Source organism: Leucoraja erinacea, chromosome 8 (genome assembly GCF_028641065.1).
Source record: "Leucoraja erinacea ecotype New England chromosome 8, Leri_hhj_1, whole genome shotgun sequence".
NCBI lineage: Eukaryota > Metazoa > Chordata > Chondrichthyes > Rajiformes > Rajidae > Leucoraja > Leucoraja erinaceus.
The window spans coordinates 70,997,899-71,019,285 of NC_073384.1; the positions used below are offsets into that span (position 1 = coordinate 70,997,899).

The 21,387-nt window shown below is 44.7% G+C and overlaps 2 non-coding genes across 2 annotated transcripts; one reads left to right on the forward strand and one right to left on the reverse strand.

Annotated features, from left to right (window-relative positions):
- Window positions 1-14,366: 14,366 nt before the first annotated feature.
- On the forward strand, window positions 14,367-14,449 carry trnal-uaa (transfer RNA leucine (anticodon UAA)). The gene has a single exon. It is a non-coding gene; the product is annotated as a tRNA-Leu (tRNA).
- Window positions 14,450-16,400: 1,951 nt separating this feature from the next.
- Window positions 16,401-16,483, reverse strand: trnal-uaa (transfer RNA leucine (anticodon UAA)). The gene has a single exon. It is a non-coding gene; the product is annotated as a tRNA-Leu (tRNA).
- Window positions 16,484-21,387: the final 4,904 nt, after the last annotated feature.

The window sequence follows — 21,387 nt, forward strand, 5'->3', positions numbered from 1 at the left end:
ACTTGCTATCCACTCACTCCATCAATCTCCACTTACCTACCCTCCTTATAGCACCTTTTCAACTATTTTTCCTTGTATTCACTCACTTCCCTCCAAGTCTCTCCCCAATATAGACTCCATACCTTTCCACACATCCAACACTCTCCATACCCTCTCACCCATCTATCCTTCATAACCCCCACCCACTCACACCCTCTTCATTTCCACTCACTTTAACATCTACCAACCAATTAAACGTATTTCCTACCTACTATTTTCTAAATGTGGAGAGAATCAACTTAGCGGAGATGCAAAGGGAATTGGGAGTGCCGGTGCAGGATTTCCAAAAGGTTAATCTGCAAGTCGAATTGGTAGTACGGAAGGGAAACGCCATGCTAGCATTTATTTCAAGAGGACTAGAATACCCAAACAGGCAGGTAATGCTGAGGCTCTATAAGGCGCTGGTCAGGCTGCATTTGGAGTATTGTGAGCAATTTTGGCGCAGAGGTAGAGTTGCTGCCTTACAGCGAATGCAGCACCGGAGACCCGGGTTCGACCCCGACTACAGGTGCTGTCTGTACGGAGTTTGTACGTTCTCCCCGTGACCTGCATGGGTTTTCTCCGAGATCTTCGGTTTCCTCCCACACTCCAAAGACGCACAGGTTTGTAGGTTAATTGGCTTGGTAAATGTAAAAATTTCCCTAGTGGGTGTAGGATAGTGTTAATGTGCGTGGATCGCTGGTCGGTGCATACCCAGTGGGCCGAAGGGCCTGTTTCCACGCTGTATCTCTAAACAAAACTAAAAATCTCTGAGGAAGGATGTGCTGGCTCTGAGAGGGCCCAGAGGAGGTTTATGAGAATAAACCCAATAAATAGTGGGTTAACATATGATGAGCATTTGACGGCATTGAGCCTCTACTTGCTGGAGTTTCGAAGAATTAGGGAGGATCACATTAAAACTTACCAAATTGTGAAAGGCCTGGATAGAGTGGATGGGGAGAGGATGTTTCCACTAGTGGGAGAGTCCAGGACCAGAGGTCATAGCCTCAGAATTAAAATACGTTCCTTTAGAAAGGAGATGAGGTTGAATCTCTCTAGTCAGAGGGTGGTGAATTGTAGAATTCTTTGCCACAGATGGCAGTGGAGGCCAAGCCAATAAATATTTTTAAGGCAGAGATGGATAGATTCTTGATTAGTATGGGTGTCAGAGGTTGTGGGGAGAAGGCAGGTGAATGGGGTTAGGAGGGAGAGATACATCAGCCAACATTGAATGGCGGAGTAGACTTGATGGGATGAATGGCCTAAATCTGCTCCGATCACTTCTGAACATGAACCTCGCCATCAATCTTGCCAATAATTTACAGAAGCTACAGGAATCAGTGTAGAGCGCTGCTGATCAATGTCAATATCAATATATTGGCGAGGGAATTACGTGATAATAAAGTCTTCAGATAAAACAAAGTTTGGTGATAGTGTAGACTGTGAGAAGGGTGGAGAAAGTCTTCAAGAGGATATGGGCAGATTATGTCAATGGGAAAGATGATGCACCAGTCTAGAATGTGGAAACATGTGAGAAGATAGGACCGCTCACGGATAAAGGTAGGAAGTTGTGCCTGGAGTCTGGGGATGTAGGCGAGGTTCTAAACAGCCACTTTGCATATGATTTCACCAATGAAACGGACATGGAGGACAGTGAGATCAGTGTGGTAAACACTAATATGTAAGGCCAAGTTGACATACAGAAGGAGGGAGAGTTGGAACTCTTGACGAGTATGTAGATGGATAAATCCCCAGGATCTGTTGGGATCCAGTTTATTGAGAGAGCCAAGAGAGAAGCTTGTGGGAGCTTGATGAAGATCTTTGCACTTTCTTCTTTGTAGTCTTTAACAGCGTGGAAACAGGCCCTTCGGCCCACTGCAGAAACCAAATTTCACATGGACACCATTCATTGATTTATTACAAGGATAGTATGGTACAACACAACTTTGGATTTAAATCTAAGTACGGGTTGGGTGAGGTGGAAGGGGAGGGATATGAGGCAGGTACTGTATATCACCACTTTTTTCCTTTTTCTTTTTGTCCTTTTATTTTTCTTATTTTTGCTATTCCTCTCTTCTTTCTTTCATTTACTCACTTTGACTACACCACTTTGGTAGTCTAGGGGTTCTATCTTTGCACATTTCACTTTTTCTCTTTCTTGTGTTCTCTCCTTTCTTGCTTTCTCTCCTTTCTTTTCTTCCAACCGTAGCTAAAAGTTAAAATTAAAGCTGTGCAATAACTGTATTATTTCATATGCTGTTGGTTCTATTTTTGTACATTTGCTTCTAATAAATAAAAATTAAATATTTTTATTTTTTTTTAAAGAAATCAAATTTTGTTTGAACCTCATTTGAGGTTCAAATGACAATAAACGGTGTTTTGTATTGGTGTATTGTGTATTGTAATAAACCTAGTCCTTTGTACTCCCCATAATGTTCTTTCTCCATTCATTGTCCAAAACCCTTGAAACCTGGTTATATTTCGTTACAGGAATGTGAAAAGTAGTGCACCAAACACCGACCCCTGGGGAACACCACTAGTCACTGGCAGCCAACCAGAAAAGGCTCCCTTTATTCCCACTCTTAGGCTATTGCCAGTCAGCTAATCTTCTATCCATGCTAGAACCTTGCCTCTAAATCCATGGGCTCTTCTTTAGTAGCCTTACGTGCAACACCTTATCAAAGGCCTTCTGAAAATCCAAGTAAACTGACTCTCCTTCATCTATCCTGCTTGTTACCTCCTCAAAACACCCAACAGATTTGCACATGACCCCAAGATTGCCGGGGTCACAGACTGTGAGGAAGGCTGTCAACGTATACTGAGGGATATAGATCATTAACAGAAATGGGCGGAGAAATTGGGTGATCACGGTGGCGCAGTGGTAGAGTTGCTGGCTTACAGCGAATGCAGCACCGGAGACCCGGGTTCGATCCCGACTACAGGTGCTGTCTGTACGGAGTTTGTACGTTCTCCCTGTGGCCTGCGTGGGATTTCGCCAAGATCTTCGGTTTCCTTCCACACTCCAAAGACATACTGGTGTGTGGGTTAATTGGCTTGGTAAAATGTAAAAATGATCCCTAGTGGGTGTAGGATAGTGTTAATGTGCGGGGATCGCTGGTTGGTGCGGACCCAGTGGGCCGAGCGGCCTGTTTCCATGCTGTATCTCTAAACTAAATTAAATGGTAGATGTAGTTAAATCTGACAAAAATGTGAGGTTGTAGCGGCACCTAGTGGTGGCTTTGTTAATATCGAACCCTCGCGATTGGCTGGCACAGTCACATGAGCGCGGGAGTTTTTTCGCGAGTTTTTTCTGTAACCGTGCATTCTGGTGCCACGCGAATAGAAGAAGCATCCTTAACATTTGGCTGTCTATCACGACTCAGGTGACTACTTTATTTTTGTTTTAAAATAAATAATTTTGTACACCCTAACGTCTCGACTCGCCAAAAGGTAAAATGACAACCTCACTTTGGGAGTTCCAATGGTGTCATAGAGTAACACAGTGTGGAAACAGGCCTTTCAGCCCAACTTGCCCACACCGGCCAACATGTCTCAGCTACGCTAATGCCACCTGCCCAGGGTGGAAGGGGAAAATATACAATTAATGACATGACCTAGCAATGTTACAACATTTTGAGATTTAAAAAATCAAGTCTGCAATTTATCCCATCAGATAAAGCATAAAAAGAAGTTTAATTTGACACCTATTTCACTTTCATATCTCAAGTATTTAAAAAGTTATGGCCATTTTCATACTTGGAAATTAGCATCTTGTTCCCTATTGATTTTCTATGGACATAACAAAAAAGCTGTGATCATGGACAGTCAAAAGGCCATAACCTTCTTAAAAATTAAGAGAACTGAATGAAATTTTCAGTTATCATAGATTGAACCATTCTGAAACAAATATAAAACAATCTTACTTGGATGACCTGAAATTAAAGCATATAATTAGTTAGTTACCCAATTGGAGCTAATTTCAAACTTCAATTACTAGATCTAAACATCTATCTATTTCTTAATAAATGATTAACATTTTTAAATATCCTAAGTGTCCAAATAATATTCACAATTAATTCACAATAAAACATGATTTTAAAATCTCATTTACATTAATTTATAGGCCAAATGGAAGGAATTTAGTGTTCAATTGCTGTAAATTAAAGTCAATTTAAATCAGCTTTCTAGTGGGATCCTGTGAACGCGCTGGTTTAGAACGTTCACATTGCGCTAGATTTGTGCCCTCAAATGCCCAAAAAAATACTGCGCGATATAATGGGCCCAAAATGAGCTACTCGCAACTTTAAACTTTGTACAAAGGGATCTTAAGAAGCCCTTTTTAATGTAAAAATAAACAGCCTACCTTCTGTTGTCTGCTGTATGAGACCCTGCCGTTGCCGGTGGTCGCGGGTTTAGAGGTTAATATTTATACTACAACAATTATATAAAGCCTTTAAAACTAATAATAGCTAAAACGACGGAATATTCCAGCGATTTTCCGTTAATAATTAACTAGGCTGAACATCCTCGATTGGGACAGCCTAGGGAAAATTGCGTTTTAAACCTGCCCCCTCTAAACGGCGCCAAAATCGCGCACACCTGCAGCAACAGATTTTCAGCGACGCTTCAGGTAGGCTTTGCAACATACCTACATGACCCACATCAGCATTGATATACGGAGGGATCTTGTCCATAACTCCCAGAAAGTGGCAACACAAGTAGATAGTGGTGAAGAAGGCATATGATATGACTGCTTTTGGAGTATAAGAGTCAGCAGTCAATAGTGTTTTATTGTCATATGTCCCAAATGGTAACAATGAAATTCTTACGGTAGACAAAAATGCTGGAGAAACTCAGCGGGTGAGGCAGCATCTATGGAGCGAAGGAAGTAGGCAACCATTCCGACACCTGGACCATTTCCGACATCTCCCTACCATTTCTAGACCTCACTATCTCCATTGCAGGTGATAGACTACTGACCGACATCCACTATAAATCCACTGACTCCCATGGCTATCTGGACGACACTTCTTCCCACCCTGCTTCCTGTAAGGACTCCATCCCCTACTCCCAATTCCCCCGTCTACGCTGCATTGGCACCCAGGATGAGGTGTTCCACACCAGGATATCGGAGATGTCCTCATTCTTTAGGGAATGGGGGTTCCCCTCTTCGACTATAGATGAGGCTCTCACCAGGGTCTCTTCTATACCCCGTGACTCTACTCCCCATCCCCCCACTCGTAGCAAGGATAGAGTCCCCCTTGTCCTCACCTTCCACCCTACCAGCCCTCACATACAACATAATCCTCCAACATTTTTGCCACCTCCAACGGGACCCTAACCCTGGGCACATTTTCCCCTCTCCTCCCCTGTCTGCTTTCCGCGAAGACCACTCCCTCCGTAACTCCCTGGTCAATTCGTCCCTTCCCACCCGAACCACCTCATCTCCGGGCACTTTCCATTGCAACCGCAAGAAATGCTTCACTTTTCTCTTTACCTCCTCACTTGACATAGAAACATTGAAAAAAGGTGCAGGAGTAGGCCATTCGACCCTTCGAGCCTGCACTGCCATTCAATATGATCATGGCTGATCATCTAACTCAGTATCCTGTACCTGCCTTCTCTCCATACCCCCTGATCCCTTTAGCCACAAGGGCCACATCTAACTCCCTCTTAAATATAGCCAATGAACTGGCCTCAACTACCTTCTGTGACAGAGAATTCCGCAGATTCACCACTCTCTGTGTGAAAAATGTTTTTCTCATCTCAGTCCTAAAAGACTTCCCCCTTATCCTTAAACTGTGACCCCTTGTTCTAGACTTCCCCAACATCGGGAACAATCTTCCTGCATCTAGCCTGTCCAACCCCTTAAGAATTTTGTAAGTTTCTATAAGATCCCCCCTCAATATTCTAAATTCTAGCGAGTACAAGCCGAGTCTATCCAGTCTTTCGTCATATGAAATTCCTGACATCCCAGGAATCAGTCTGGTGAACCTTCTCTGTACTCCCTCTATGGCAAGAATGTCCTTCCTCAGATTAGGAGACCAAAACTGTACGCAATACTCCAGGTGTGGTCTCACCAAGACCCTGTCCGACTGCAGTAGAACCTTCCTGCTCCTATACTCAAATTCAAGGACCCAAGCAGTTGACTCCATTCAAGGACCCAAGCAGTCGTTCCAGGTGTGCCAGAGGTTCACCTGCACCTCCTCCAACCTCATCTATTGCATCCACTGCTCTAGATGTCAGCTGCTCTAAATCGGCGAGACCAAGCGTGGGCTTGGCGATCGTTTCGTCGAACACCTCCGCTCGGTTCACAATAACCAATGATCTCCTGGTGGCTCAGCACTTCAACTCCCCCCTCCCATTCCGAATCTGACCTTTCAGTCCTGGGCCTCCTCCATGGCCAGAGTGAGCACCACCGGAAATTGGAGGAGCAGCACCTCATATTGTTCATACCTTGGGCAGTTTGCACCCCCAGCGGTATGAACATTGACTTCTCTAATTCCAGGTAGTCCCTGCTGTCTCCTCCCATTCTCAGCTCTCCCTCAGTCCTCGGGCTCCTCCCTCTTCCTTTCTCCTTTCTTCCTCCTGCCAACCCGACCCCCCCCCCCCTCCCCCCACCCTACATCAATCTGAAGAAGGGTTTTGGGCCCGAAATGTTGCCTATTTCCTTCGCTCCATGGATGCTGCCACACCCGCTGAGTTTCTCCAGCACTTTTGTCTACCTTCGATTTTCCAGCATCTGCCGTTCCTTCTTAAACACAAAGGCTCACTCAATCAGGGCAGAGGTTAGAAGAATTTCCGATATCGAGGAGGTAGTGAATCTTTGCAATTCTCTGCCCAATAAGGTTGTGGAAGTGAAAGTGAAGCGGTACACATACCCCAGTTTGCATTGACGGCGCTGAAATAGAGATGGTTGAAAACTTGAAATTCCGACGCGTCAATATCACCACCAACTTCGCCTGGACCACCCATATTGAAGCAACGACCAAGGAAGCACAACGACGCCTCTACTTCCTTAGAGGGATTAGGAAGTTTGGCATGTTCCCTACAACTCTCACCAACTTCTACAGATGCGCCAGAGAATGCATTTTATCAGGAAGCACCACAGCTTGGTTTGGGAACAGCTCCATCCAAGACCGCAAAATTTTGCAGCGAATTGTGGACGCAGCCCAGACCATCACACAAACCAACCTCCCTTCCTTTGACTGCATTTATACCTCATGCTGCCTCGGCAAGGCTAGCAGCATAATCAAGGACAAGTCGCACTCTGGCCACTCCCTCTTCTACCCTCTCCCATCCGACAAAAGGTATAGAAGAAGTAGCACCTCCAGATTCAGGGACAGTTTCTTCCCAGCTGTTATCAGGCAACAGATTCATCCTACCATGACCAGAGAGCAGTGCTGAAGTACTATCTATCTCTTTGGTAAATAGCTCGATTGTAATCATGTATTGTCTTTCCGCTGACTGGATAGCACGCAATAAAAGCTTTTCACTGTACCTCGGTATACGTGACAGTAAACAAAACTGAAACTGAAACCCAGTGATAGATTCTGAGATAAAGAAGGAATTAAGGGATTTGGGATTAGTGCAAGAAAATGACTCATAGGGAAAACAAATAATGAAGGGAAAGCAGGGACAAGAGACTGAATTGCTGTCTCCTCCGATTTCATGCACACTCCTCCAGTTCCACTTATTACACTCACTGGTAAAAAAGTGTCAACTTCCTTTTGGCATCAGAATGGGCCTGTCCCACTTAGGTGATTTTTCAGGCGACTGTCAAGTTGCCAGCAGTCGCCAGAAAAACCGGCAACTGGAACGGCAACTGTCAGAGTGGAACACACACACACACACACACACACACACACACACACACACACACACACACACACACACACACACACACACACACACACACACACACACACACACACACACACACACACACACACACCAGCCCGTTATGCAAGCGGGGGACAGGGCAAGCGGGGGTAGCGCTGTCTGAGTGAAATTCACACGGTGCAAAGCCAATGTAATACAGACACACACCGCGATGAACAGGAAGGTTGGCGCTGTAATTAAGAAGCTAAAAGGCACAGTGTATGGTGTCCTTTAAAAGAGGGGGGGAGGAGGGGGAGAGGGGGAGAAGGGGGGGAGAAGGAGGAAGAAGGAGTGGAGGCAACTTTTAAGAAGCCAGAGATACACGGCTGTGAAGCTCGGCGGACATTAACATTACCGGTCGGTTATCCTTGGTTCTGAAAACTACTGCTTACGTTTTTTTTTCCCCTATGGGCCAATGAAATTCAATGGTCAGCACCGGCTACAACCTCCGAGAACCTTCGACCTCCTGGCGACCCACGAGAATTCTCGCTACTCTCCATGGCGGCTTCATTCTGGTCGCCGCTAATTTTTCAACATTTTGAAAGATTCACGGCAACCATAATGAGGCCGCGACTAGTTCCCAGAATACGGGAACTCCTCGCGACCATGAAGTCGACTCCCCGGCAACCACCCGTGAACATGTGGCGACTGCATAGTCTCCTGCAGTCGCCTAAAAAGTCGCCTAAGTGGAGCAGAAGAAGCAAGGTCCTTCATGATGAATCAAGCACAGGTGCTGGTGAAAGTTGGCCCAGAAAAGTGTCAATACCCCTTAGGGAAAGGTGAGGGGATAGAGTTGGTGAAGGAAAGCAAGACTAATATTAGCAATGAACAAAGGCTTGTATTTATGTACACTAAATAAAATCTGACAGGTGTTGTCAGCTGTAATTTGATCACAATCTACACTTTGCAACTGTACGCATCCAAGCTCTCCGATGAAATTATATCCTTGTTATTCACCCTCGAAGATCCCCAGTTTTAGTTGCAAAAGCCTGATGCTCTATGGAACCTTGAAAATGCATCAACAGCCTCAGGATATGACATATATAAACTGACAATGACGCTGTCTTGGCAAAATATCCAGATCTGCAAAAACATCCAAGTAGTCACAACTCTCCTGAAATATCACTTCTTGTCTCTTGCTGACAATGAAACAAGGGAGCAAAGGAATATAGGAAGAGGTGGCTGCCATTTAGCACCTGTACCATTCCATTAGCTGTCATTAATATTATTATTATTATTATTACTATTATTACTGCTGTCAGTGAAGTCAGGACTGATGTAACTCAAAGAACATATAGAAACATAGAAAATAGGTGTAGGAATAGGCCATTCGCCTCTTCGAGCCAGCACCGCCATTCAATATGATCATCCAAAATCAGTACCCCATTCCTACTTTTTCCCCATATCCCTTGATTCCGTTAGCCTCAAGAGCTAAATCTAAAGGGCCTGTCCCACCAGCATGCGATTGCAAGCGTCTAGCACAATCAAACGTGGTCGCTTGAGGCGTACGGCCTTGCGGGGCCACTCCCACTTCCAAGCGCGGAGGCGTATGGAGTTGTGCGGGGCTGGTCCCGACATCATACTCACCAATCAGCTGGGCAGTAGGCGGGCCGACTGAATTTGGATGTCGCACGGCGTCGGGCGGTGACGTAATCGCGCAACGCCACGTGCTAGGCGTACGCCATCAAGACGCTGCGTACGACGTCAAGATGCTGACGTCAAGATGCTGCGTACGCCCTTCGAGATGCTGTGTACGCCGTCAATGCGTCTGCGGGCCGACAGGCCGTTGGTGCGTGGGATTTTCGGACAGTGCAAGATTTTTGGAGCCCCGCACGATGTCGGGACCAGCCCCGCACAACTCCATACACCTCCGCCGATCAAAGTGGGACCAGCCCCGCGAGGCCGTAAGCCTCAAGCGACCACGATTGGTCGTGCTGGACGCATGCAATCGCATGCTGGTGGGACAGGCCCTTAACTCTCTCTTGAAAACATTCAGTGAATTGGCCTCCACTGCCTTCTGTGGCAGAGAATTCCACAGATTCACAACTCTGGTTAAAAACGTTTTTCCTCATCTTAGTCCTAAATGGCCTACCCCGTATTCTTAAACTGTGACCCCTGGTTCTGAACTCCCCCAACATCAGGAACATATTTCCTGCATCTAGCCTGTCCAATCCCTTAAGAATTTTATATCTTTCTATAAGATACCCTCCCATCCTTCTAAATTCCAGTGAATACAAGCCCAGTCGACCCATTCTTTCATCATATGTCAGTCCCGCCATCCCGGGAATTAACCTGGTCTATCTTTGATAAAAAGATGTAGTAACTCAGCGGGCCAGACAGCATCTCTGGATAAAAGGAACAGGTGATGTTTTGGCTTGAGACCCTTCTTTAGACCCACATCTGCAGTTCCTTTCTACAAATAGCTGTGATCTATAATCCCTTAATCGTCTGGATTTCAAAAGTCTATGAATCTCCTCTTTAAAATTGCCAATTGACTGTACAATTCTACTTAGAGACTGTCACCCTTACAGAATAATAATGTGTGATCCATGCCTTTAAATAAAAATGGGCAATGTTGAACCAAAGTCCAGGCAGTGGCCTATTTTGCCCCTGCCTAGGTGAATATTTAGTGGAATAGCTACACAGCATGAGCCTGATGTTGAAAGTGAGTGAGCACCTATATATTAGTTTAGTTTAGAGATACAGCGTGGAAACGGGCCCCTCTGCCCACCGAGTCTGCACCAACCACTGATCCCTGCACATTAAAGGGGCTGTCCCACTTTCCCGAGTTATTCACAAATTCTCCCGAGTTATTCACGAATTCTCCCGAGTTTTCAAACTCGTAGAACGTTCGTAACGAGTCCGTAGGAGGCCGTGGATATATCGTAGTGGCTCGTTATGCCAGCCGTAGGTCCTCGAGGCAATTTTTTTATTCGTGGACAATTTTCATCATGCTGAAAAAACATCCCGTCTTACCTGATGCCCCGAGTACCTACGGGTGGCCCATCTAAGCAAGTCCCATTTGCATGTATTTGGCTCATATTCCTAGAAGCATTTTATTTCCATGTGCCTGTCCAAATGTAATTTAAATATTGTACTTGTACCTGCCTCAATTATCTCCACTGGCAGCTTATTCTATAGAGAGTCACAATAAGCTGGAGTAATCCAGCGGGCCAGACAGCATCTCTGGGGAAAAGGAATAGGTGACGATTTGGGTTGAGACCCTTCTTCACATCTGACGAGCTGACCTCCACCACACTGAGGCCAGGTGGCAACTCTCAGACACCTCCTCTTACTTACCCCTGGACCATGACTCGACAGATGAGCACCAGGCCATCACTTTGCAGACTATCTCTGATTTATCACATCCAGCTGTCTGCCCTCCAGAGCAGGGCCCGGTTTTACCTTCTCCCCAAGATCCATAAACACAACTGCCCTGGCAGACCCATTGTTTCTGCCTGCTCCTGTCCCACAGAATGATTTCTACGTACCTCGACTCCATCCTATCCTCACCTCCCCTGGTCCAATCCCTCCCGAACTATGTGCAAGATACCTCACACGCCCTTCGTCTCTTTAATGACTTCCGCTTTCCGAGCCCCCACTCCCTCATCTCCGCTATGGACGTTCAGTCACTCTACACCTCCATCCCTCACCAGGAAGGCCTTAAAGCTGCGGGACTGTGGAGCGGCCAGCCACGGGCGGCGGTGCCGACTTTAACATCGAGAGCCTCGACGCGGCCCTGTCGGCTTCGGAAAGCCACGGCCGTTCCAGCCGTCCCAGCCGCTGTGAGGATTCTCCCGACGCCGGAGCAACAACACCCGGCGAGAATGGCCAGGAACATTGGGCCTCCGTAGAGGCAACTGTGGAGGCCTCAATAGGCCTGACTATGGGAGAACTGGGGATGGGGACTGGACATTGTGCCTTCCCCCATTTTATATTTTTCTATAAGATACCCTCCCATCCTTCTAAATTCCAGTGAATACAAGCCCAGTCGACCCATTCTTTCATCATATGTCAGTCCCGCCATCCCGGGAATTAACCTGGTCTATCTTTGATAAAAAGATGTAGTAACTCAGCGGGCCAGACAGCATCTCTGGATAAAAGGAACAGGTGATGTTTTGGCTTGAGACCCTTCTTTAGACCCACATCTGCAGTTCCTTTCTACAAATAGCTGTGATCTATAATCCCTTAATCGTCTGGATTTCAAAAGTCTATGAATCTCCTCTTTAAAATTGCCAATTGACTGTACAATTCTACTTAGAGACTGTCACCCTTACAGAATAATAATGTGTGATCCATGCCTTTAAATAAAAATGGGCAATGTTGAACCAAAGTCCAGGCAGTGGCCTATTTTGCCCCTGCCTAGGTGAATATTTAGTGGAATAGCTACACAGCATGAGCCTGATGTTGAAAGTGAGTGAGCACCTATATATTAGTTTAGTTTAGAGATACAGCGTGGAAACGGGCCCCTCTGCCCACCGAGTCTGCACCAACCACTGATCCCTGCACATTAAAGGGGCTGTCCCACTTTCCCGAGTTATTCACAAATTCTCCCGAGTTATTCACGAATTCTCCCGAGTTTTCAAACTCGTAGAACGTTCGTAACGAGTCCGTAGGAGGCCGTGGATATATCGTAGTGGCTCGTTATGCCAGCCGTAGGTCCTCGAGGCAATTTTTTTATTCGTGGACAATTTTCATCATGCTGAAAAAACATCCCGTCTTACCTGATGCCCCGAGTACCTACGGGTGGCCCATCTAAGCAAGTCCCATTTGCATGTATTTGGCTCATATTCCTAGAAGCATTTTATTTCCATGTGCCTGTCCAAATGTAATTTAAATATTGTACTTGTACCTGCCTCAATTATCTCCACTGGCAGCTTATTCTATAGAGAGTCACAATAAGCTGGAGTAATCCAGCGGGCCAGACAGCATCTCTGGGGAAAAGGAATAGGTGACGATTTGGGTTGAGACCCTTCTTCACATCTGACGAGCTGACCTCCACCACACTGAGGCCAGGTGCCAACTCTCAGACACCTCCTCTTACTTACCCCTGGACCATGACTCGACAGATGAGCACCAGGCCATCACTTTGCAGACTATCTCTGATTTATCACATCCAGCTGTCTGCCCTCCAGAGCAGGGCCCGGTTTTACCTTCTCCCCAAGATCCATAAACACAACTGCCCTGGCAGACCCATTGTTTCTGCCTGCTCCTGTCCCACAGAATGATTTCTACGTACCTCGACTCCATCCTATCCTCACCTCCCCTGGTCCAATCCCTCCCGAACTATGTGCAAGATACCTCACACGCCCTTCGTCTCTTTAATGACTTCCGCTTTCCGAGCCCCCACTCCCTCATCTCCGCTATGGACAGTCAGTCACTCTACACCTCCATCCCTCACCAGGAAGGCCTTAAAGCTGCGGGACCGTGGAGCGACCAGCTGCGGGCGGCGGTGCCGACTTTAACATCGAGAGCCTCGACGCGGCCCTGTCGGCTTCGGAAAGCCACGGCCGTTCCAGCCGTCCCAGCCGCTGTGAGGATTCTCCCGACGCCGGAGCAACAACACCCGGCGAGAATGGCCAGGAACATTGGGCCTCCGTAGAGGCAACTGTGGAGGCCTCAATAGGCCTGACTATGGGAGAACTGGGGATGGGGACTGGACATTGTGCCTTCCCCCACAGTGGTAACCATTGTGGGGGGATGTTTTTTTGTGTGTAAATTATTATTTTATTCTGTGTCCAAGATGGCTGCCGGAAGGGAGAGTGTACGCTGGCGTGCTTTAGCTGCCGCTGCTCTCTCTTCATATTGTGTTTTTGATTTTTGTCTTTGGATTGAATTCACTTTAATTTGTGTACTGGTGATGTCTTTACTATTTATTTCATTCCGCTTACCTGTTTTTACTCTATTTGCTAAATTTTGTAAGGTGTCCTTGAGACTCTTGAAAGGCGCCCATAAATAAAATTTATTATTATTATTATTATTATTAAAACACTCCATTTTCATCCTCGTCAGCACAGCCAGCCAATTTCCCTGGTCTGAAGAAGGGTCTCGACTTGAAACATCACCTATTCCTTTTCTCCAGGGATGCTGTCTGACGCAGCTTTTAGCATCTACCTTTGGTATAAACCAGACTCTTGATTCCCCTTCTCTGGGTAAATCACTGTGCATGCACCCTATCAATTCCCCTCATGATTTTATACACGTCTATAAGATAACCCCTTTGCCTTCTGCACTCCAAGTAATAAAGTCCTTGCTTGCCAAGTCTCTCCCTGTAGCTCAGGACCACTTTCAGGGAACTGTGTACCAGTACTCAGACAACCCTCAATTCAATTCAATTCAATACAGTTATTGCCATGTCAACAAGTTGATAGGAATGTGTCTTGGTTCGCTCTCAGAACGTCCCTCTCCAGGGACTCCAGGGCCCTACCATTCACTGTGAAGGTCCTGCGTTGGTTTGACTATATTGCACCAGGATGGCCGAGTGGTTAAGGCGTTGGACTTAAGATCCAATGGACATGTGTCCGCGTGGGTTCGAACCCCACTCCTGGTAATGTGTTCCGGGCTAAAATGTTGCCCCATGCTTCTCCTTTAAATTTCACCCTCTAGTATTTGATGTTTCCATCCTGGAAAAAAGGTTATGACTCTGCCTTTCATAATTTTATATATTTCTACCAGGTCTCCCTGCAACCATCGGCATTTCAGCGAAAGCAATGAAAGCCTGTTCGATGTCTCCCAGTATTTAATACACTTGAACCTGTAAAAGTTTAAGAAAGGCACAAAATGCTGGAGTAACTCAGCGGGACAGGCAATATCTCTGGGGAGAAGGAATGGGTGAGGTTTCAGGTCGAGACCCTTCCTCAGACTGAGTATTTAAGAGTGTATTTGGTGACATACGGAATCTCCTCAATCTTCTAATGAAGTTGAGGTGTTGATGAGCTTTCTTTATGATTGCATCAATGATCCAGCACAGGTCTTCAGAGATACACATGCATGCCCAGGAACTTGAAGTTGTTGACTCTCCATCACCATTGATGAAGATGGGCTTGCGGATCCTCAGCCATCCTCTTCTAAAGTTAACAGTTTCTTGGGCACCTAACAAACAGAAATAGTTGCAGTTGACTGCAAAAAGTGATAAACACTGCCCAGTCCATCATCGGCTCTGACCATCGAGTGGATCTATCGCAGTCGCTGCCTCAAAAAGGCTGCCAGCATCATCAAAGACCCACACCACCCTGGCCACTCATTCATCTCCCCGCTGCCTTCAGGTTACTTTGAAGAAGGTACAGGAGCCTGAAATCTGTAACATCCAGGTTCAGGAATAGCTGCTTCCCTACAGCCATCAGGCTATTAAATTCAACTTAAACAAAACTCTGAGCCCATTGCACTTTATCTGTTTATTTATGTGTGTATATATATATATATATTCATTGGTATATGGTCACACTGATCTGTTCTGCATTTATTTATGCCTACTATATTCTGTTGTGCTGAAGCAAAGCAAGAATTTCATTGTCCTATCTGGGACACATAACAATAAACTCTCTTGAATGTTGAATCTTGACTTGCCTGCCCTCTTGCGGCTATGTGCAGCCCTCTATTGTGACAAGGAAACAAGGGCATTGCTGTGAAGTGAAACTGTAAACAGAAGAAGGGTCTCGACCCAAAACGTCACCCATTCCTTCTATCCAGAGATGCTGCCTGTCCCGCTGAGTTACTCCAGCATTCTGTATCTAACACTAGATTTACCGTAATTTGCAAGGAATACCATTCAATTCATTTGGATGTTATTAAAGTTTTATTCAAAGATATTGCTGTATATGGGAATATTAACAGTGCAATCCTGAATTTTTTTTTAAAACCATTATAATGTTTCATAATGTTCCAGTTCCAGACAACTAAATATTTATTGTACATCCTAAATGTAGACCTACATTTTTCCCAACAAAACTTGTCTCTATACATTTCTTTAATAAAAAGTAAAATAACAATTTACTTTTATATAATACTCTTAAAGTTATACTTCCAATTTATATAAAAACATATAATTTTAAATTATGAATAATTTAAGTGAAATATTTTTGGGATTACATTCCATTAAAAGCAAATATTTGCGATTTTATATTAAATGTAATTTGATTAATACTCCCTTTCAATTTTATACAATTTGATCACGGCTCATAATACAATTTTACCAGGTTGTAGGCAAAACAAAGCATTTCACTATAATACTGTGGCCAAATAATGTAAAATTAAATCTTTGAATCAAGTGTTAATTTTGATGTTTTTGAAAACATGCTCATTGTACTTTATATTTTAGAACTAATATAAGCATGTAATATATTGGATTGATGTAATTGTAATTTTAAAAAACGTATTGTAACGTATTGCATTGATGTTTTAAATAAAGACTAATTTCTATACAGAAATATCTTCCATAAACTGTACAGTGAATTGAAGCTTTTATTTCATGAAGTGATTCACCGCTGTTGCAAAAAATCTAATACCAGGAGTGGGGTTCGAACCCACGCGGACATATGTCCATTGGATCTTAAGTCCAACGCCTTAACCACTCGGCCATCCTGGTGCGAGATAGCAGCAATAGTGAAACATCGGCACAAGACGCTCGCTGCCACAAGCGCCGCGCCCACGGCTCACTCACGGCTCACGGCTCACGGCTCACGGCTTCAGCTCACGGCTCACGGCTCCACTGTCAGTGAGTTCCGGGCCCGCTCCCCCGACAGTGTTTCCATGGATCATGACTCAAGAGGCACGGACGGGATCGGCGCTGGGAGAGCGCCGCATGGTGGCAGTTCACCAGGTGCGGCGTCGGGGTGAAGCCGCCCCCCCATCACCATCACCCCCCACCCCCACCCCGGGGCGGCCCCGTATCTGCGCCTCACCCCCCCCCCCCCCCCCCCCACAGCGTGCTGCACCCCCCCCACGGCCGCCAGAGGCGCCAGAGGCGCCAAACACACTCACACCCCGGGCCCAGGCCCACCCAGCGCCGCTGCTGCTGCAGGGCACTAATCACACTCACAGCACTAATCACACTCACAGCACTAATCACACTCAGGGTATTAAACATACTCTGAGAACTAATCACAGGGTATTAAACACACTCAGAGCACTAATCACACTCAGAGCATTAATCACACTCGGCACTAAACACACTCAGGGCACTAATCACACTCAGGGCACTAATCAAGGGCACTAATCACACTCGGCCCTAATCACACTCAGGGCACTAATCACAGGGCACTAATCACACTCAGGGCACTAATCACACTCAGGGCACTAATCAGGGCACTAATCACAGGGCACTAATCACACTCAGGGCACTAATCACACTCAGGGCACTAATCACACTCAGGGCCCTAATCACAGGGCACTAATCACACTCAGGGCACTAATCACACTCAGGGCCCTAATCACAGGGCACTAATCACACTCAGGGCACTAATCACACTCAGGGCACTAATCACACTCAGGGCACTAATCACACTCAGGGCACTAATCACACTCAGGTAAGTATATAAAAATTTCGAGAGGAGGATGGTAAAGGCCCTTTGAAGCCAATACTCAAACGTTCCATAGGTTGAGTAGCTTTGATCAATCTTCCTTCAGGACGGAAGAACCTTGGTTTTAATTCAGCACAGATTCTACATGATGCACACGTCATCTTCACATCTTCTGTAGAGAAAGGTAAGTTTTTGGAACGAACATAGTGTAACAAACGAGTGACTCCAGGATGACACAACCCATTGTAAAGATCAGTGAGTGCAGAAGAATGAACAGAGGCACAAAATGCTCGAGTTAATGTGTCCGGAGGAACATTATCCTTACCAGGGCGGTACTCAATTGAATAACTATAGGGTGATTTCACGAAAGGTCACTGGAGCGTAGATCCGCACCCACGTGACCGAAAATCTGAAGTGGAGTACATGCTATGCATCCGGTACATGTTAGTGAATGGGAAAACACGCACTTTCACACCCATTAAAAACATCGAAAACGGACAGTTTTTGAGCTGCAATGCCAGTCGGGGTGACCGTGAGGCACAGCTATCTAAATTTACAGTCCAAAAAAAAGATACAAACTAATTTGCCGTGGAGATTTAAAGATCCAAAATATCGGGAATTATCGCGTTTGCTCTCTGCATTTCATCAAAAGTAAGGCATTATTGACTTTTTTTATCTTTATTGATGAAATGCAGCGAGCAAACGCGACAATTCCCGATATTTTGGATCTTTAAATCTCCACGGCAAATGTCCGATAAGCATTTCCGCTGGATTTGCACCTTCAGCTCCCTCTTGAATTTACCTTAGTTTCTATCTTTTTTTTGGACTGTAAATTTAGGTAGCTGTGCCTCACAGTCACCCCGACTGGCACAGTAAATTGCAGCTCAAAAACTGGCCGTTTTCGATGTTTTTAACGGGTGTGAAAGTGCGTGTTTTCCCATTCACTAACATGTACCGGATATGTAGCATGTACTCCGCTTCAGATTTTCGGTCACGTGGGTGCGCATCTACGCTCCAGTGACCTTTCGTGAAATCACCCTATATGCAGATAATTCAATCCTCCATTCATAAATTTTACTATTTTTAATCTTCGTTCGTTTCCGATTATCCAGCATAAAAGCTACTGAACGCTGATCTATTATCTGAAGTGCTGGCGAGCAAGGAAATTACTCAATTTCCTCACTGCTTCAATAATTGCTGTAGCTTCCTTTTCGACGGATGGGTAGTGCAATTCACTACCTTGGAGAGTACGAGACATGAAAGCCACTGGTTGTCCCCCTTGATTTAATGTTGCTGATACTGCTAAATCAGAGGCATCACATTCAACAACAAAGGGGAGATCCTCATCGATGGCGTGTAATGTCGCAGATTCCAATTGTTTCTTTAAAGAAGTAAAGGCACCAATTGCTGTAGAGTCAAGGGGAAAGATTTTGCTCTAATCAAAGGTTGAATTTTGTCAGAAAAATTTGGTATCCATTTAGCATAATATGCAAACATCCCAAGAACCCTTCGTAGAGAGTTTAATGTTGCTGGAACAGGTATTTCTTGGAGTGGGCGGAGTCTTTCTGGATCTGGCTTGATTATATCATTTCCAACCCAATAACCAAGAATATTAATTGATGATACTGATGTTATTGACTTAGCCTCATTTAATGTTAGATTTTTAGAATGTACAACATCTAAAAACCGTTGTACATTTTCATCATGTTCAGCTTGGTCTTTTCCTGCAATAGTTATATTATCAAGATAAGGGAAAGTATCTTTAATGTTTTCCTGTTCAACAAGTTTGTCCATCTCTCTCTGAAAAACAGCCACGCCATTAGTTACCCCAAAAGGAACTGCAGTAGTGATATAATTTCCCATTTGCTTCAAACGCAGTGTATTTCTTCTCTGATTCCTTCAGAGGAATTTGATAGTAAGCACTTTTTAAGTCAAAAGTAGAGAATATTTTATACTTAGCTAATGTATTGATAATCTCTTCTATTCGAGGTAATGGATATGCATCAAGCTCCGTGAACTGGTTTATAGTTTGGGAGTAATCAATGCAGAGTCTCTTTCTATGTCTCTCCAAGGGGTCCTTAACCACGACAACTTGTGCCCTCCAAGGGGAAGAACTTGGTTCTATAATCCCTTCTTGTAAAAGATTAGTTACTTCTGTGTTGATAAAGTTCCTATCATCTTTACTAAAATGTCTTGATTTTGTAGCAATTGGCTTGCACTTGGAGGATAAATTAGTGAATAATGAAGGACATTCAACAGATGCAGCAGAAAAACACACAATACTGGTGGCTTTGACAATACAAGATCAGGCATAGTTCCTTCATACATTATTTAAAGTGATCTGTGCAGTTTCTGGAAATCCTGACCTAGAATTATATCGCTACACAAATTTTTCAAAATACCAAGACATACAGATTTATAGCTAGTTTTGTTCAGAATAAAGTCTACAATACAAGATCCTATAATTTGAGTATTGAGAGTTGTCAGAGCCATTGAAATTTCTCTATTTGAAGGAATTATAGTTAGATTTAGTCGGGACACAACTTGTTCACATAAAACTTTCTGAACTGCCAGAATCAAGTAGTACATTAAGTGTATGGCCATTGATGGATACTGTTGTAGCTGAATGAGACAAGCTCTGAGGAAATGCAGCTGTAATTGCACATAAAGAAGGCGTGTTTATGGCAGCAGTCACACTTTTAGTAGTTGCTTTTGGACTTGCATACTCTAGAATAATGTAAAGAAGGCGTGTTTATGGCAGCAGTCACATTTTTAGTAGTTGCTTTGGACTTGCGTACTAGAATAATGTCCCTTCTTGCCACAACTATTACAAGTTGCCTCTCGAGCAGGACATGTCTCTCTCTTATGAATATTACCCCCGCAAAAGTAACAGTTCCTTTTTGAATAATTATATGCTGCAGCAAGGGCACCTTTATCAGTAGAAATTGTTTCAGCTTGCCCCATATTAGTACGTGGGTGAAATTCTTTTGTAGTATTTGCAACAGAATACACATTAGATGAGCCATAAGTATCTGAATTTTTCTGAGCCAAGTCTAAAGAGTAAGCTTGATTGTAAGCTGACTGTAAATCCAAGGTTTTGTGTTCTAATAGTCTAGGTCGTATTAAAGGCGATGCCAAACCATTGATAAAAGAGTCTCGAATAACTTCCTGTCGATATTGATCAGCCGTAACTTGAAGGCACAGTCTTTACTAAGTCTTTGAAGTTCTTGTAAAAATTCATCAAGTGACTCACCAGTTTTTTGTTTCCGAGTTGCAAGGAGGTGTCGAGCGAATATCACGTTGAGTGTCTTAACGAAGAGTTTGCTTAGTACATCAATAGCAGAATCATAAGTTGTACATTCATCTATGTAATCATATACATCAGAAGAGACAAAGCTTATTAATCTTGAGTCTGTCTGGTGCATCATTGCCACACTCATCAAATAAGTTATTTAGTATACGAAGCCAGTGCTTCCAATTCTTTGCAGCAGCAGGTGAGTTGGGATCCAGATCCAAGCGTTGTGGTTTCAGTAGCTTCTCCATCCCAAGTCGGACTGTTTGACTTCTAAGATAAGTTGCTTAAATTGTTGTGAGATAAATGAAACTTTCACTACTCGTAATTAACTTAACTTTATTTAAGCTTTAAGCAACTTATTTCTTTAATACATAAACCTCAGAAACGTCTGGCAAACATGGCTGATTCCGCAGGCTTTTCCCGAAATACTTTGCACATGCGCACACTCCGGAAATGTCCTGCACATGCGCACACTCTAGAAGAGCTCCGAACATGCGTACATGCGCTCACTTCAGCACTAAACACACTCAGGGCACTAATCACACTCAGGGCACTAATCACACTCAGGGCACTAATCACACTCAGGGCACTAATCGCACTCAGGGCACTAATCGCACTCGGGGCACTAAACGCACTCGGGGCACTAAACGCACTCGGGGCATTAAACGCACTCGG